The sequence below is a fragment of the Gambusia affinis genome, linkage group LG08 (assembly GCF_019740435.1).
Source record: "Gambusia affinis linkage group LG08, SWU_Gaff_1.0, whole genome shotgun sequence".
Classification (NCBI taxonomy): Eukaryota; Metazoa; Chordata; class Actinopteri; order Cyprinodontiformes; family Poeciliidae; genus Gambusia; species Gambusia affinis.
In genome coordinates, this window is record NC_057875.1 from 15,822,928 (window position 1) to 15,842,478 (window position 19,551).

At 37.3% G+C, this 19,551-nt stretch overlaps 1 protein-coding gene across 1 annotated transcript in view; it reads right to left on the minus strand.

Annotated features, from left to right (window-relative positions):
* Window positions 1-19,006, minus strand: part of osbpl5 (oxysterol binding protein-like 5) — a 39,361-nt gene extending 20,355 nt beyond the window's left edge. The window contains exons 1-2 of the mRNA XM_044124953.1: window positions 18,802-19,006; window positions 10,319-10,369 (exon numbers count right to left, since the gene is read on the minus strand). The gene's annotated coding sequence lies outside the window, so the exon portion shown is untranslated. The remainder of the gene's footprint in view (window positions 1-10,318; window positions 10,370-18,801) is intronic.
* Window positions 19,007-19,551: the final 545 nt, after the last annotated feature.

Genomic DNA, 19,551 nt, shown 5'->3' on the forward strand with positions numbered 1-19,551 from the left:
GTCATCACATTATTTACAGTATATTCATCGTAAGATTTTCTAGTGTATGCATGTATGTAAACTTTATTTAACCAGGTATGTCTTCTTGAAATAAAAAATCTTTCAAAAGACCTGGGCTAATATTGTACAGCCCTAGAGAAGAACAATCATGGCTACACTTAGTGCATGTCTATTGATTTTATATTTGAACATAAAACAGCAGAGAAGGAAAACAAAACAACAACCCTTGTTTTGATTTCCTCCTCCACTGAGCTAGCCTTTATGTTGAAACTATTCATAGCACACAATTAGCAACTGCTGAGGGTCACAGCTGCTTCCAGACAGGATCATAGCACTTGTTTCAACAGGGTCTGAGCTGGTTACTGCGATTTAGGTGTAATGCTAAAACAGTGCGGTTAATGCAGGATATCCGTTACCATTTGGGTGTGTGTGTGTGTGTGTGAAAAGCCATGCTCCATTCCAATCAATGCAGTCCTATTCATTTCCACTAGAAGACGAAGCACGTATAGCAGAATACACCCTCTGACACTCAGCCTACAGAGTCAACTTTCCTGCAGCTCCTAATTTGCAACATTCAAGAAAAATCCTGCAGAAATCACTGATTCATATTTTTCACCTCCCACATTACTCCACTGTGAATATATTGAGGATTATGAAGTATGTCATATTACTACACTGAGGTAATATTTGGGGCACAAAAACCTGAACTTTAACAATGACTGGAAGTCTGAAACGTGAAACCGCAGGACAGGCTGTTGAAATTCTAACCACTTAAGTGAGCCCTCCTACTACAAGTACATTCCTATGCATATCAATAATACAAAAAGCATATTCACATCCTCACCATTCCCACTCCCCACTTCTACCCATTGTCTACTCTGCCTGGGTGACTCATTCTATCATCATCCTAACTGTGCTTTCATCTCAAATGTTCCAGTTTTTTTTAAGGTTTGATTTTTATCCTCCACTCTAAAAAAAACAATCAAGTAGAAATTTAAAAGGTAGGGAAAAGGGTCAATTTAAATAGACCTTTATTTGCCTTTGTGGGGCAGGTCTATAAATAGCTCACTTCTGCTGCAGTGCATACGTGCATGTGTAGTACAGTGCTGAACCCTGTGTGGGGTGCGAGCAGCATGGGAAAAATCTAGAAGCTTTAGCATTACGCAATGGGAGCACAATGGCAATCCCACCGTACAGAATCTCAGAATTAAAAACCATTTGCTGACCATCGATCTGATTATGAGCGAAGACATACAGATAGCAGGAACAGCAAACGCAGCTAATCAAGCTCAAGGTGCAAAGCTTGAACAGAAAAATAACCCCACCATTTGAGCTCATTAGGAGTACATTACATGACCTACACTGAACATGACAGTGGCATTTTTTGTGACAAAAAGGTATGAAAAGTCCTTACTAAAGAGTAAAAGAGTGAAATTACACCGAAGCCACTTTTACTTAAGACCCAAAATATTAAAATATTAGTAAAATCATCATACTGTTCGGTGGACCCACATGAAGACAACAGAAAGAAATGGAGGAGGATCAGGTTACATGATAAAACTAGGGATAAATTTAAACTGTTATTTCCATACTCTCAGTTTCCCTAACCTCGTTTCGACACAAATACAACGTGGAACTATGCAAGAACTCAATCCTCACCACTCACAGTACACAATGAGTAAAGTTTGACAAACTAAGCCAACATTTACTCAATCTACAATGCAATACTGTGCAGGTGCTGGGCTAATATTTATCTTGAGATACAAGCCCCTTGTGGAAACTTCAATGGTACCGGAACATGAGACCAGTAAGAAACATATACTCTACTGCCAGAAAGATTCAAACCATGGAAAAAGAAAACATAAACATACCGTAAAAATTCAAAAACAACAAGTTCCTTACCAATCGTTAAACTGTCGAGGTGAATCGCTTGACATGGAGCCTGTTTGTTTTAGTAATCATTGCACGACCTGGGTGGAGGCGGGGATGAAAGGTAACACTGACATGTTCCAACCTGCATGTTTTATTAAGCTTCGATGAGCTGACTCAGATAAATATTAGCCTCAATAGTGATCATACAAGTTTGGGCTGCAAAATAAAGGCTGAAAGCTTGAATAGAGAGGATTTCTTGTTGAGAACAATTTCAGCTGCTAAATATAAGAATAAAAAAACTGTACCTCTACTTAAAAACCCTGTGAAATTATCTGGATGCAACAGACCTGATTATTAATTTGTGCTGTCCATAAACGGCACAAACAGGGCAGATCCAGAATAATGTTTCAACAGACACAGACTTCTGGTGTGTTGTGGCAAAACATTTGAGGTTTCAACTCTTTCTGTAACCGTCTACATTTACAGAAGAAATTAGATGAGAAACTAAAGCTGTTATTAATTTGTCCCTGCAGGTTGAAAGGAGGCTTAAAAAAAAGTCAACATCATATAGTTTCATCAGTATGAGCAGCACGCTGAAATCTCTATACAAGAGACAAATCCAACAGAACAGAAGAAGAAGCCTGAGAGGGAGAGACGGTCCAACTGTTTTGGTTAGAAAGAGAGCAAACAATTGCAAGGACTTAAAAGTTTTCAGACCAAATTAAAGTCTGTAAATCATCCATTAATTCTTCGCTTCGGTTGGTTTGATAGTTCACTTGTTTAGTCTGCACAAGACTCATCATGAATGTTAACACCTGCCCAAACGAAGAGGCCTACATGAGAAAGATGACAAAAAAACCTCTGGTGTGAAAGTACCCTTTTAATCCTGGTGTTACACTATAAAGAGCAGAAAAACAAAAACATATAATATTAAATTACTTGTAAAGTGTTTTTTTTTCTACATTGTTGCTTATGTCTTTGAATAAAAACAAAAATACCCCCCAAAAAAACATGTACTATGAAATTATTAAATCTTTACTGATGTTCTGATATTATCATTTTACTACAGTCGCTAACTGTAGTGAGTTATTACATATAATGTAAATCCCCCAAAAAGTCAATCATTCATAAGTTGGATCATTTTAGCAGCAATTGTTGTTTTACTGTTTAGATAAAAGTAGATGTTAATAGTATACATGTTCTGTGTAAATACTGTCAAACAATGATATGGAATCTCATACAGGTCTATGCCTAGTGCAAACTGAACACAAATGCACTGTTGTCTTGGAGAGAACAAAAAAAACAAAACCCTAACACTGCATATTTCGTCCAATAGTTTAAAGTAGAAGAGGCTTCACAAAGTGACCACCAGCATCAAGCCATCAAGCTGTTCCAGGGCATAGATTAACTCGAGACACTCTCATCTATCCATTTATGTCCCACCATGTTAACCCCCCCCCATCAACAGTGACTAATGGCTGGTTACATGACCCAGATATTCACCAATGGGATGTTGCCAAGAGCAGCTTCTAGGATAAACAATGGAGACTGATGTCTACAGAAGCAAATACAATGCTTGCATAAGAACGTTTATCATCCTACTATATGGAAGATGTTTTATTTTCTCCCCGACTGCAACATGTATTCATTTTATTCACCCAAGTAACCTCTCATCATTTAAGAAGACAACAGGGTTGTAGTAATAGCAATGATGTCTAACTGAAAGATTAGACATTTTCAACTTAATCAGCAGACATAATGGATTTTAAATAAAAAGTACAACTTTAAGAAAATGTGTACAAGTCAACAACTAACTTAAAACAAGCAGAAGACAGTCTAGTGTATCTTTAAAGAAGATGTATAAGGTCTAATTTTGTGACAGACTGTGGGAGGATATGTGATTTAGTTGTTCTATTCTAAGTCCTCTGGTATTTCAGGATTATTTTAGAGGAACTGATGAGACAAAAATACCCTCTTACCAGACCTCCTATTGACCCTATTAAAAGCAGGCAGCCTCTCTCAGAGTACTTCCTGTCAGCTGAGATGTTGGCTCATTTATAGTTCTTTTTAAAATCTGAAATCAAATTAACTTGGTAAGGGAAGTTTCTGATTTATCTGTTTCAAAATAATAAACAAATAAGTAAAATCTTATTTTTAAAAAATATGTGGATACATTCTTATACACAGAGTAATTTTAAGTGCAGAAACATTCTCAGAGGTTATGCACAAAGCTGTTCTTTGAACTTCAGGTTACACTGGCAAGAGACTCAACCTCCCTTGGTACACACAGTTCCTAAGAGGGTTCAGTGTGAGATCAATGAAAAAGCACAGCAATTAAAGCGTGGAAAGTGAACCTTTCAAAGGAGTTCCGAACAAACTGTGACAACTGGGACACGTACACAAAATTAAAACAAATATAAGGTTTGCAAAAGAATTTTTTTCAATGAACCATAGACTCATCAAATATTTGACTTATTACAGAATGCATTTGTATTTCTAAATTCTACCATCATCTACAAGTATGACAGACGTAACCAAATTCAAAATGTTCAAGCTCCTACCAAATGCCATATTCAAGTATTATATCCTAACTATTGTTATGAAAGGCATAAAACTCCTAGACAACTTTGTTTTTAAATACTCAAACCTGATGTTTAGATTGAGCTTATTACTGGTTCTCATTCACAGACTATGTTTGAATAACAGAACAGGTCCCAAGACAAACTGCAGCCATGTTTGACCTGGTAAACAGACGGAGCCAGCTGGCTGTGTTTATGGCTGGAATCAAGCCAGGGCTTGCTGTGTGTGAGAACCAGCCAACTGCAGGCCTTGCCAGGCACAACTAAGGCAAAAAGGGACCTTAAGTGAGAACTAGAGATAGTTGCTCTTATTACATTAAAATGCAGCAGCAGACAAGTTTGCATGTACTCAGAAACTCACACGTACAGGTATACCCTTTGAGACTTGTGCTGACTAATCTAAAGTATCAAGGGACTGCAGTAATGTGCTTAGTGAGCTGCAGCTCAGACTCTAACGTCTTTTAACACATCTGACCTGACTTGCATTTTCCACTGAACAACTGGAGATCTTAATGAAGTCACTTTAACAGAATGAAAGACACTTTATACAGTAGCTGAATTGGGAGGAGTTACCCCACTGATAATTTCAACTAAAATATGGCATGTACAAAAAACAAACACTTTCCAAAAACAGAGTAGAGTTTCTACAAGTCACTGTCTAAACACTTTATAATCAGTCTGAAATACAGGAAATAATATTAGCTACCATAACTATGCAGATGACACACAGCTCTACATTATGATGTCACCAGGGGACTCAGAACCCATCCAATCACTGAACAGATGCATAGAACAGATAAATGTGTGGATGTGCCAAAACTTACTCCAGCTGAACAGAAACAACACTGAAGTTATTATTTTTGGACCTAAAGAGGAACGATCTAGAGTCAGTGCACAGCTTCAGTTATTTCAACTAAAAACCAGCGATCAGGCCCGAAACCTGAGAGTAGTGATGGACTATGGCCTGAACATCCAGAGCCACATAAAGACAATCACAAAGTCGGCCTTCTATCACCTGAAGAACATTTCCAGGATTAAAGGACTAATGTCTCAGCCAGATCTAGAGAAACTCATTCATGCATTTATCTTCAGTCACATTGATTACTGTAACAGCGTCTTCACAGGTCTGTCCAACAAATCAATCAAACAACTGCAGCTGATCCAGAATGCTGCTGCTCGCGTTCTAACTAAAACCAGGAAGATAGAGCACATAACACCAGTTTTAAAGTCCCTCCACTGGCCCCCTGTAGCTCAAAGAATAGACTTTAAAATACTGTTGCTAGTTTACAAATCACTGAACGGTTTAGCACCACAATACATTAAAGATCTGTACAATTGTACAGATGTACTGTAATATTCATGCAGAACCCCATTTAAAGTGGTCCTGAAGAAAACAATTGTTGTTTTCATGCCCACTTTAGAGATTACATTTTATTTCTCTAACAAAACACCAACTGACCAATCAGACTGTATTACATTTCTGAACTGTAAATGGAGGAGACAATTCTTATGTTACGAAGATATTAAAAAGACAAAAAAAAAAAAAAAAAAATCTTAAAATCTAAACAAAAAACCCATTAAGTCCTACTTTGGCAAAGAATTGTTGACACTGAAAATGAACTAAATGACTTCTAGAAAGGGGCTGTACGTGACTAATCGCTTCTCTATCAAGACATCTTTGCACAAGGACATTAAGGATGAGAAGGGATATAAGGCAATTTACTTGATGAGATACAATGTATTTAAAAGGCCAAACCTTGTGCCTAACCCAGCGTAGTATAGGGCAACAATGACTAAAGAACAGCCACTACTACAAAAGGCTGAATGTTAAAAAAAATAATTGATTTTAATTCTGGCCTTGATGTGTATATAAATCAAATAAGCCATTTGTGTTAAAAATAGACTTTAGAACACCACAAAGACTTTTTTTTTTAGCTCCAAATGCCACTTCTGCATCTTTCTTTGGAAAAAAAACAAACAATGCCTCTGCAGATTTTGCTTCCTCATTGTGCGCTGAATTATACAATGCAACTATGCAAATTAGACCCTTTCTTTTGCTCTAATCAGGTAGCTGCATGAATTTAAGATGCCCTATTCGATTATGAAAAAGACTTTTTATGGAACTGAAAACCCTCGGTGGCAGAAATGGTATGAAAAACCAAGCAAAATACTCTGGGTCCTACATAGTTAGCTGGCCTAAGGATTTCCCTCAACGGAAAGTGTTCGAGAAGGATCCCACTGTCTGTCTGTTAGTGAGACAGCAGCTACTAGGAGAGAAAAAGAAGCATGGCAATAAGAAGATTAAGGCTGCAACTCTTGCTTGAAAACTAATCTAGAAATAACACATATCTAGGAGTCAAAACAAGTAGCTTTAATTAATAATGCTGAAATATGCAGTTCTGCATGGCACAGAAAGTAAAGGTCAGCTATAAATAACTTTCTAAAATCTACTATAACTACTCTGGGTAGCCTTACAGAAACAGTAAACTAATAATGGTTAACACTATTTCAACTGAAGCAAACAACTCTGTAATCTTCAACATATTGGCCTTTATCATCTAAATCAGGTGAGGGAGTATAGAAGCGAGTCCTTCTTACTGTTCCAAATTATTACCGTCACGTGGAGAAAACAATTGTAGCTTACAAAGACTCTCGAGGTAATAAATGTTATTCATTTTTATGGTCCATTTCGACCATCCATTGTTCATCGGAAGCTCCAGAAAAGATCTGAGATCCAAGGTGTCCATGAACAAGAAAACTACTAAAACTCTAGTGTCACTTTTCACACTGAATGATGAAACAAACCTCAACACTGTTAGAAATTGGTGGATAGCATTTGAGTCTTTGACAGAAAATAAATCAATATAACATTTTCCCAAGAGGAGTATTTCAACAATTTTTGAGACGCATATCAACAAGATGTTTGGTGACTGAGCTACTTTATCTGAAGGCTGGTATTTTTCCAACATAGGCCACATCAAAATAATAACTTTGGTCAATACACCCCCTAAAAAAGGTTTTTCAAAACGAATTTCAAGTATATCCACAAGATGCATACAACTTAAAAGCATTTTAAAAAAATAAATAGACTACTTACTAAACTTATGAGCTGTTTATAGAAGATTTGTTTTCTCAAGAAAATGTGGACATTAATAACTCTACGGTCAATGAATGCAGTAAGCTACAACTTTTTAGAAGTGGATGATAATCTGTAACAACAGGAAATAAAAATGAGAAAGCACAACAGTTGAAAAAAAACAAAACAAGTTACTTCCTGTAACATAAACGCCCACAACCACTTCAGGCAAAATATCTTAATACATTGTTCCCAGTTCTGTAAAACCAAAAGCTCTGTGCTCATAATCAAATAAGCCATAACTAAAACAGTGGTAATACATTTTTAGGCTGATAAACACATTCACCTGGAGCAAACAAGGAAGACGAAAATGTGATTTTACCCCTAACACAGGTTAAGACAAGCCTTCCACTACATTTTTCATTATTGAGAAGACATTTAGGTAGAAATCAACTGGGTTATCCACTGAGCCCTCAAAATTGCATTTACACTTCATGTCAAAAAAGCAAACTTTTTAACCTGTGAAGCATTGGGGTAAAAAGCATGAATGGTTTTAATTTGCAGGCTCAGTAGACTGCAAAGAGTATAAAAAAATTGTAGAATTGAAGAAGAACTTTTTCTACCAGCTGGGGGTGAGCTATGCGAGGTTACGCCTAGGAACGAGGAAACCGACATACTGAAAGCAGTTCCTAGTGTAAATGTTTCACTTTTGATGGCTCATGCTAACCGAAAAACTCATCACTGTGCCTGTCTGTGTGAAAAATGAGACAGCCTGTTAATTATAACTATAACAAATTAAAAGAAAAAATGTACTTTGACAGACAGACCCTCCAACTTCAAGCTTTGCTGCCATTACCGTACATGAAATGGAAAGAGTTTTTGTTTAATCTAGCTTTGCAAAAAACTTCTGCTATATTTCCCAGAATATGCACCACTGAGAGGTATACAGGGGTTTGTTGCTTTTTTTTGCATATGACAGGCTTCCATATGCGAGTAATACAATAAGGATTTACAGCGTTCAACAAACAAAATGAATGCAAAATCTGAAAATGTTTGCCAACTGTGGTAGCATTGGCTAAAAGTCCAGTTGACTAATTTTAAAACCAGGCATTCTCAATGCTTTACTAGAGTCTACCTGCAATGCATGTGGATCCAACTCCTCCTTTGCTCCAACTGCATTGGCAATTTATCAATTCAGTTGAACTGTTCTGTTCAAAATGTGACATCATTTGTTGCAATGAGCAGAAATTTAGTTCATGTTTTGTCATCCTCTTGTTCAAACCTACACAGCAACAGAAAAGTGTCATATTTTATTCAATTCCATCATTCAATTTCATACCACATCATGACTAATATGGAGAAATCTGCAGGAATTGACTATATATCTAATAGTGTTTCAATCTATATAAGCATTTTCTTGCAACTGCCTTGAGTTGTAATCGTTGAAAATGCTAACATATTTATAAAAAAATATATATTTTAATATTTTAAAATAGTTTGAAAGTTTAGTCAGACACAATTCTTGATGTATATTATACACATGATTACACTTTATATGCAAGCACCAAACTTTTAATGTGTATTGAATGAAATAGAGAACGTTAGATTGCAGTTGAGAAGAAATGTGAAAAGAAAAATCTCAATAAATACGATGAACCAAACTGTATCAAATATTTCTGTTAATCTTACTGGTCGAAGGCCAAAGAGATACGTTGTTTATGTAGTTAAGTATGGTAGTTAGAGTTTATCAATGCTGTTATTTTGCACATACTCTGAATGCACACACAGGGCTTTTGAAAAGAAAAATTACTCCAAGTACAATCTGTCGAGAATTTTTTTGGAGTTAATAAGTAATCTCTTGACTTGTATTCATGCAAAGATAAGCAGGCCAGCTGGATTACAACACTTCATACCTTATTTTACAGCAATAACAGGCTGCTGGATGCAGAAACAGCACAATAAATGTAATATCATAATACAGTAAACAGAAATTATTGCAGAGAGGATCCTTCAATAGAGACAAAATATAAACACAGTTTAATATGATGTAAAATGTGCCAAACACCTCCTATGATGAATGCAGGACACCATGCAGAACCCCCCCCCAAAAAAACTGTATACTCAGAAATTTTAAGAACAGTATTTATCACATCTTTACCACTACTGTAGGAAAAATTAACATGTAGATGCAACAGACTTTTTCTCTATGATGTAAAGTATCACTCAAAAGTCAACTGTTCTTGTGAAACCCCAGACATTCACTCCCTTCTAACCAAACGGATTCTGACACACCCTGTAAGCTGCTGATGTCAGTGTTGTCAAACTGTTTCCCCCTTCTTGGTAAGCCTAGCTGTGCACCATCTTTAAAATTCTGACACATGATAATCTGCCGTGGGAAATGAAGTGTACTATTTTGACGCTGTGATGGCAAAACTGTAGAACGATATTTTCTTTAAATTAAAGAAAGTCTGCATTATCACCTAAGAGACATGCCCCAATTCTCTCTGCTGCTCAGAAAGTTGGATATCCCTTCAGGCACCAATGAGTAAAAATGAGTATGCATATGTGTCATATTTTAAAAGTAGACTGATCCCCTGAGAAAATTTACTCCACTAATTTAAAGAGCACAACAAATGTATTTAAGCGCAAAACTTAAAACCGTGTCCCAAAAATCTTACATGTAAATCATTTGATTAGAACACACAAAGGAGACAGCTGGTCAATTTAAAGGTTAATTTGCATTATTACATATGAAGTGCTATTCTCCCCCAGCTGGACAAGCTCAGCTTACCTTTCAGGAGCAACAGCATCCAGAGTCCTCTGTTAGAGCCGCCCGTCTCACCTGCAGACATACAAAAGTAAGAATAAGGTTTCACTTTAACTCTCACAAACGAACAAAAACGGCCTCTCCCCCTGGCGTCTCTCCTTCCCTTGCTCCTCCTGTTCACACCACTGTACAAAAGCCCCACCCAGTTTAATCCTAGTTACCAAGGGAACTACCAACACCTCTTAGTTTTCTTTGACACACACAACACTAGTTAATTAGATATCTATTGTACGAGGTAAGTGCGTAACATTATAAACAAACAAAAATGTCCTCTGTGATAGACAACTACGAGAAAGATTAAAATGACGCACAAATAAAACAACGCATCATTTTAATGGGGTGATTGTACTTTTATTCTAAACACTGATAGCAAGTGGACAGATTGTTGTCATACAGCAGGAATCTGGAAGACACCTAATTATAATATTTACAAAAACAGAAGTGTGAATTTATTTAAACATTAAACCAGAGCCCAGGTAAGAAGGCATTATCCCCGTTTCTGATTCTATCCGTGTTTTCACTTAAAATTACTTTTAGTCTTGCTTGTGAAATTACTTTGGATTCTTTGGGATATCTGATAAACTCCATACGAAAACAAACATTCACACAGAGCAATTCGAACAGCACAATGTCCCTATTTACAGCAGAATTTCATTTCAACATTTTGAGACCAGTTACAGACATCAAACGCTGCAGTTTATATTTTACACCAGATCTAACTAATTGATCTTTGGATCAGAGTTTAAAATAAAAATTGGACAGGTTTTATGAATCACATGCTAACCACAAAGACATCGACTACCTTGGCAAATGCTTTAGAGGCATAGCAAGCTAATGCTCACTGGTTGATAAAACACTGTTGTGAAGAACATTGACATCAGCACTATGTAGGTCTGCATGATAGCGTGTGTCCAAATATATTGTTGCCATACACTGTGTAAATGCCTGGTTCTTGTACTAATTATAATACCCTAAAAAAATTACATAATCCAAACAGTTCTTTGCAAATTGCAATATTCCACACTTTGACATTTTGAAATGATTGCAAATAGGGTCGCAGTCATTGCAGTTTTCTGGTCATTGCTAAAAGCTAACAATTTGAGCCGACAGTTACTGTACATTCAATCCAAAGTAAGTGCTCAGAAGAGACACTCAGCACATGAAGAAAAGTGTAGTATGTTTAAGAACAGAAGTACCATTCAGCTAAAAATCGGAATCGGTTAATATTTGCTTAATTGGTTCTGATTTGACATCAGACAGTCAGTCACAAACAAAAACTTATATTTTTTCCCTGTTTGTAAAATACTTCAAAACAAAATCTCACAATTTTTGATCTAATACTAATAGCTTTTGTTCACTTTTTTTTCAAAGTTTAACAAGAATCAGATAAAGGTAGGAGACCTACACTTTGATGTATAAATATAGGTAAATAAATCTGGGTAAAAACTGGCAAATTTAAAGGAGCTGAGCTGATATTCTTGTATCCTACCCAAACAATTCACAACACACATTTTATCCAGAAAGGCACAAATTAACTTTATGGTCCGTTGGGAGGAATGGTTCTCAGAGAAGGTAAAATGTGCTCATAAGTTAACAGCTCCAGATCTCCATAGATAAATGTCACATAAAAGGTGCTACAAATATAGCTAATGTCTTAAAGTTAAAAAAAAAATCTTAAAGTCAAAAACAAATGAAAATATACTCAAAGCAAAATGCTAGTGACACACCACAGTTAAGGGAGTCAAAGATGTTTACTACCAGTGTAGTATGGAAATCAAGAAATCAAGAACAATCATAAATTTCCACTTCAATATAACGTGGCATTAATCTGAAGTATCACGGCAGAAAGCCAAGACTGACTCACGTGAGAAAGTCCAAGCTTGGGTAATAATCAACTGGAAAATCAACAGCTGTAAAAAGGACAGGGAAGTTATGGCAGAACTTTCCAATCTGTGCCTTACATTCCAACTCCGAGCAAAAGGGGAGCCAATAACAGTGAGGCATGTATAACCCCTATTCTAAGTGAAATGACAGAAAAAAAAAACAAAAAACATGACAGGCCTTGTGGAACAAACACAACACAGAGAGGAAGAAGTGGAGATAAGATGGAGCCAAACAGCATAACACAAGAGCAAAATACTGAGCAAGTATCTCAAAGTAAACATAAACTCAGAATTATTGAGGGTTTTTTTCCCTTAAGAAAAAGAAGGGAAAAAATATGCAAGTACAAAGTATGCAAACTAGAAGTAAGGAAACCATGACCCAGAAAGTGACAGGGTTTAGGTGGAAGGCTGCCATAGCTACAGAAGCACTAACACTCTTCAAGCTGTCCTACATTTCCTCAACCACACCAGATGTTTTAGAATCTTCTCTAGGGACGGATTTACCATACAAAGTCAACATTTTGCCACACGGAAATGATGCTCTGCTCTTTTCTTAAACTGTTCTACTTTCTACTCATTGCATATTAGTCCAACTTCTCCTCATGAGCTTCATATAAGCAAAAGTTAAACCCAAAAGCCCCGAAGGTTGAAAACCATGAAACACTGTTGCATTCATTTTGTATACACAGCATTCTGCATGCTCTTATTTAAGCATACAAGTAAGCAACATTTGCATAATGGCACTGCCAGTTTGCCAGCTCTCACAATAGAAAGTTAAGAGCGATGATGTCGTGGGGGAGTGGGGGTGAAAGCCACATCCTGTCCAGAAATGTATTATCTGCTGACTTGGACATGAGTCCAGAAAACAATCAGCATGATGAATGAAAACTCTGAGCGAAACGTGGGTGCCTGGAATAAGAATTACCGTATAGAAAGCTTGATATGTAATATTTAACATTTTCCTTAACTTCTCTTAGAGGGCATGTTTTCATCCATACCTTGATGCAGCCAAGAGAGATGGATGGAAAAGGGAGGAAGGCTGGTTAGTTGCAGGATGGAATCTTTGCACTATAGCATGAGAACGTTGGCTGCCTAGTAGGTAGAAAGACTTTGGTTAGTAGCAAGACCTTTTGAAATCACCAGGCATGAGGTGTTTGTGGCTGAGGGTGGAAACAAGAGTTCCAAACACCCATGAGCCTCTAGAGTTCCACCAATGAAATACAAGGGTGAGGTTTTGAGCCACAAGACCAAATAACTGTCTACTTCTATTGCAAACTTCTACATGGACAAACTGGTTATGCTGTTTGTATTCCTGCATTAGAATTAGGAAGACAAATACTGTGTGTGTGTGTGTGTGTGTGTGTGTGTGTAGGTGTGTGTGTGTGTGTGCGTGTGTGTGTGTGTGTGTTTGAGTGTGGGGGTGTGTGTGCGTGTGTGGGTGTGTGTGTGCGTGTGTGAGTTCAAGCAAAAAGCAAATTGGCTATCGTAAATGCTAGGGGAAGTCCCCAGTTCACACTCACTCTCAAAGTCGGCTCTGTGACAACCACCCTTTGCAGAATAAAAGACCATATTTCTGGCATGATCTCAGGTTAATTTCAGCCCCACCACCTCCATCCTCGCATTAATCACACTGAGACGGCAAGAATTCCTGAAGGTGTCCTGTGAAAAGGGTCTATTAAAGCAAATATGGACAGCCACACAAAAACGTAAAGGGTTTTTATTCATGCTTTTCTGCATTATGCTTTGCCAGTTTCCATTTGAAACCATTGTAACATATAAAGGTTTATAGCTTTTCACTCTTATAGATGCAAGCTGAGCATCGGATAGCTCAAAGAACAATTTTGGCAAGGGTATCCCATTTAAACTGCAGTCAGATGATGATCCCATGCTGTGGAAAACAGCCAGAGTCTGAAACCAAAGGACAATCTCAAAGGATTTGCTATCTTAGAATTGCTTGACATGGACAGTTAAAGTTTGGAGTCACAAGTTTCCATTTTGTGGAACATAAAAGTGTCACTCTTCCCACCCGAATAAATATTTGATTAGCTTTATATAGCCTATAATCTCAAAATTTCCACCCTGATAGAATTAATTTCCTAAAGCAGCAAAGACGCAAAAAATTAATAATCGGTTGAAAGGTCGGCAGCTAATGAAATTTCATTATTTGAAAAAAAGAAATCCACAGCCAGAAACCAAAAATTAGGGTTAATCTGATTCTGAACACAGCAGCACGATGACCCTCCAAGAGAGGGTTTAAAAGGCTGATGACGTAAATCTCCTGGCAGCCCCCATTTCATAATAAATCAGAGCTAAAGCAAGAAAAAAATTCCTGAAACAACCTTGCTGTAATCTCTGGATGTTATCTCATAAAATAGCAGATTATCACCTTTTTATAGTTTGTTCGCAAAGCGCTGGACAATAATATGAATTTAACAAACAAAAAACAATGAAGTAACCGATACATATATGCACAAATCTGAAATAGATTTGTGCATATATGTATACAGAAAATACATAATACAGTTATGTATTTTCACAAATACATAACTGTACATGGTTCACATAGTTTAATGCTATGTGATAAAAATAGACAGAAACTTTGCAAAGTTAGGTCACAATGTAAACAAGCAAATTATTTTTGAAGTTAGCATGGAATGTTATAAAATATTTAATGGGTAGGTGAGCTCGAGTGAAAATACATTAGACGTTCACATTATTTAGAAAAAAAGGCAACTATATTTTTATCTTAATATAAAAAGAGACGCAACAATTACTCATGTATTGCATTTCTGATTTAGATAGATAAAAGAGACATGTTTCTCTTTTTTTTTGTTGATAAAATGAGGTATTTTGAGACATAAATAAGTGGTTTCACCCACAAAGACCTGACTACAGCTGTAAGGTAATGCAGAACAAAAAAAAAAAAATTGCAGAGGAGGGAAATGTTGGCCCACTAAATATCATTTGCTGCCCTGAAGTAGCAAGACAGTTTCTGTATGGAACGTTTTAGTCTAGATTCTCCGGCTAGATGTCGGGGAAAGCATTTCCATCTCAAGGGAGCTGAAGAGGTGCAGATCCACTTATATAACCAGAAGTAGTACTTCTTGCACTGAAAAGAGCAGTCACTTTCAAACAGTTGGAAGGCTGTATTTCCCATAAAAACCCCTAGAAAGTTTCTTGTTTGCTTATTTTTGTAAAGAATAAATGTTCTTTTTTTCAGTATTCATGCAGGCTTTTTGTGTGAAATCATTAGAGAAATTCTTTAGCGTAAAATAAAAGTAGAGGTTCAACTACACCAGAGAAAGGGTACTTTTGCAACAGCTGGGAATTATTGGCTTCAACCCCTCGAAAACCAGGACACCCCCACTCTTAAATGAAAATTTGATCAGCAGCTAGTGGTTAAAGACACAATACCTGCAATAAAAGAGCAGAATTTAATACATATAGGCATCGTCCACCCACTGAACGTTTCTTAAACAGCTCTTCAAACCTTCTGCTTCCTTCCTGTCGTTGTTTCATTCACAACAACACTCTCTCGTTTTGTCATTTACAGCAGAGCAAAGCCACAGTTCTACTTGATAGGCTTAAGGCCCAACACCATTATATATCCCCACCTGATTAGGACAAGGCAGACAATCACATGACACAACCAGACATTAGGTGTTCACAGATAAGCAAAGCTTGGGCCAAGTAGTAAAATGTAATAGATGTTTAATGATCCGGTTATTGAGCATCTACTCTATCTGAAGACTCATTACAACTGATACTATTTAAGGCAGCACAGGCTCACAGGAATCTGATATGCAAATTCTAACAGAGTATGTTGTCAATGATTTAATGACCCACTTCCATTTCGTCACACAATATTTATGACCTTGAAAGGCTTTCCGATGCCATCTCGGATATCGACAGCCTGAAACTGCAGATATAAACAAACTCATGACTGATGCTAGTCTAAAGCAGAGTGAAAATAAAGAGTATGAATCCTTTACCGTCTGAAAAAGATTGCATGAATGCAGAACACAAAGAGAAAATCTTCATAACCTGTGTTTTTCCACAGTCTGCGGCTATTTTCCAGGTACCATCCAGGAGCTCACTTCCAGGACTTTTAGTAATCATTTCCTCCTACAACAATACCTACCTCCTGCATCCTAATAAATTTTTTTGGTCATTTAGTTTGAGTAACAAATTCCAACACTGTTATCTTAATTTAAATACTTAAACTAAATGCCGATCACATTTATTTGAGGTTTTCGAGAGTTAAGTACAAAGCGCTCTCTCTTTTTGCTAGTCTGTAGTTTATAGAGTAACATAAGAGAAAAAGTAAGTTAGCTGTTGAATTAGTGACAATGAAAGTTAGCACATTAATTACCAGTCTTTTATTCATTACCTCTTTTAATACAGATGAAGGTGTTCCTGTAGTTTTTATACCAAAGCTGTCTGTGTTTTTGCAACAGAAAAAAAAAAAAAAAAAAATCAAAAAAGTTAAATTTGTCCTTCCTGAAATTAGAGAATTTTTTCTTGCTTCTTTCAGCCGGCTCACAGACATTATTCATCATGGAAAAAGCAGCTCTGAGCTCCCGAATGCTTTGTACAGCCAGATTAAAAATCTGATTAAATTTTTTTTCCCCCCCCTTTGTTATCTCATTAAAAGTCGATATTAAACAGAATATTAGCTCTTCTGTCTTAATTTGTGCAGGGAATGTGGAGAAACTGATAAGATGAAGGTTGTACACAATGTTGGTGCATTTGTTTCTACTTAAGTTGTCTTACCACTGTAGAGTTTCTGAAATCATCTCAGACCAATTTGGTCTGACATGTAAACTCACTGGCCTGTTCCTAATGATTTCCTCAGCCTTCATGTGATGCTCGAGTAGTTTTAAATTCCAAAAACTACCTGCTAAGTAGGTTTTTGTGATAAAAATTGAGAAAGGTATGTGAAGAGACACTTTGCTGTCATTTCTGACCTTCTTCTGAGACACTGAAGCTCAGGACAGCTGGGCTTGTGATGCTGCCCCCACAGGAGACATGTGGGTAACGTGTCACATCAAGGTCAAGAGTAACGCCTGTGCATTTTTGCTTCATTTATTGAGGACATCGCTTGAACTCAAGTATACAATTATAACTGAGACGCAACGACCAGGTGTTTCCTGGTTTAATTTACTTTTCTTGTTTGTTCTGTTGGCTTGGTAGGTTCATTTTAGATGTAACCTGTTAATTTGAATGCACATTCATTCAGATTTTTTAAGGACAACATAACAGAAAGGACAAACATGTGCTGTAGGTTCTTTGATAGGGGTGGCAGTCTTAAATCTAACAACTCAAAAAGGCATGCTATTAAATTCATTCAAAATATTGGGATTTCTTATATCTGATGCATTTAATGAAAAGGAAAATCAGATTTTTCAATACCTGAATAACTGATCACTGACTACAGCTTATCAAGGAAAAAAATTATGATCTTTGGCTGATCGGTTGTCTACTTACAATTGTCAGTGAAAGGGAGCAACACCATATTTTTCAAGGACACAGAGTAAAAACTCCGCTAAGATAAGAGGAGGATTGCAATTTGCAGTTGACAAATAAACCTCATGGCTATAAAAATCCTGGCACTTCTGCATTGACGTTTCATTTACTCTGGAGCGTTACATAAGCCAGTACAAAATCTCCAACGTTTATTCTAGAAACAAACGCCACTATTAATTATTGCCCAGCTAATTGCATGATCACAATCCTAAAAAAGAGCTTCATGCTAGAGGCAGGGAAGTACAGACGCCTACTGGTGTTGATCAACATACGGAATCAGAAAAAGTGAAAATATGTCAAAGGCTAGTACTTTAAATGTCTACAGATCTCATTTCAATTATCTAGATTTTCCGCTGAGATCTAAAGCAACATGATGGGAAATTCAAGCCACTGCAAGGATTCACAGACAGCGAGAATTTTGGTAATACAGACCAAAATGAGGCTGATTGAAAGTAAACAAAACGAGTATGGTTATTTCGATGAGTGTTCGGCCATACGGGCTGTTACAGTAAAAACAGAGGAACGTTAACGCGCTTCGATTGGTCATGTTTACGAATTCTGCTTGCTGCACCTACAGTACATGGTAACAGTAAAGTAAAGCGGAATACGCATAAAGACAAATTAAGCAAATTGCCCTTGCTTCCTAGCAATCGTGTGCACAAGCTTGACTCCCTGTTATGCAAAGACGGTGACAGCAAGAAAAGCTGCAGCCGCATGGGGCACGGTTTGGTCCGCTAATGTGGAGGTGAGGGTTAAGTTTGGGGGAAAAGCTTCTAACGTTAGCCCCCCTGACCACTTAATCAGACAGCCAAATACACTGTGATGTTACAGAAAAAAATACAGCGAAATACAACGAGTCCATGATGTCTGAAAATACCGACAAACCCTCCCCGTTCCCTGTAACGGACACAGGAGCTGCCATGGCTAGCTACAAGTTAGCACATAAAAACCTATGGTAGTTGAATAATTCGGAGTCACTAAAAATAGTTATCCTTCTCGTTTTGCTGCCATTGTGTAGCAGAGAAGAGACAAACTTACCGTTTTTCTGGATAAGGCAGCACTCATACAGTTTCACAGACCCATTCCCAGTCAAGGGTCATAGCAGGGCGATGTGGAACCAGCTGGGGTGGTGGGGGACGCACGGACGGTTGGAGTCAGCCGGAGAACTTGCTCCGTTTCAACATGGAGAGCGCAGAACGGGCTCTACATTCTGGTTGCTGCGGTTGCCCTGGCTGCTGCCACGCAATGGGCTCTGGCGACACCCGTGGTCACAAATAGGTACTACATATACTGCATGGGCTCTACAATGCCTTCCAAACGTTCTTCCCCTCTGTTGTCATGTTACAACCATACGTTGTAAAGCACTTTCATGAAATAAACTAACACAAAGGCACACACAATTACGAGGAAAAGAATATAAATTCGGAAAAGTGTCACATTTGTATTCAGCTAAGCCTTTTGGGTTATGGTTCTACAAGGTATGCACATTAAGACACTGAAATAGCTTGCAAAATAGTTCAATATCAGTCAGACTGAAACGGAGAGTGTCTGTTAACAGCAATTTTTAAGGCTTGATTATAAATTCTTAGGAGTTACTTTTAAAGTTTGACTGAGACTGTAACACAAAGATAGTGTATTTTGATCCAACCCATTTTTGTTGTGGCTGTACATGTCCTTGTGAAAGGCAAATGGTTAAAGTCATTTGCATCCACTTTCAGGACTTGTCCTGTATTTAGCTCCATTCATCTTTCAGTCAAATCTGACCAGTTTGGTTGAACATGTAAAAAG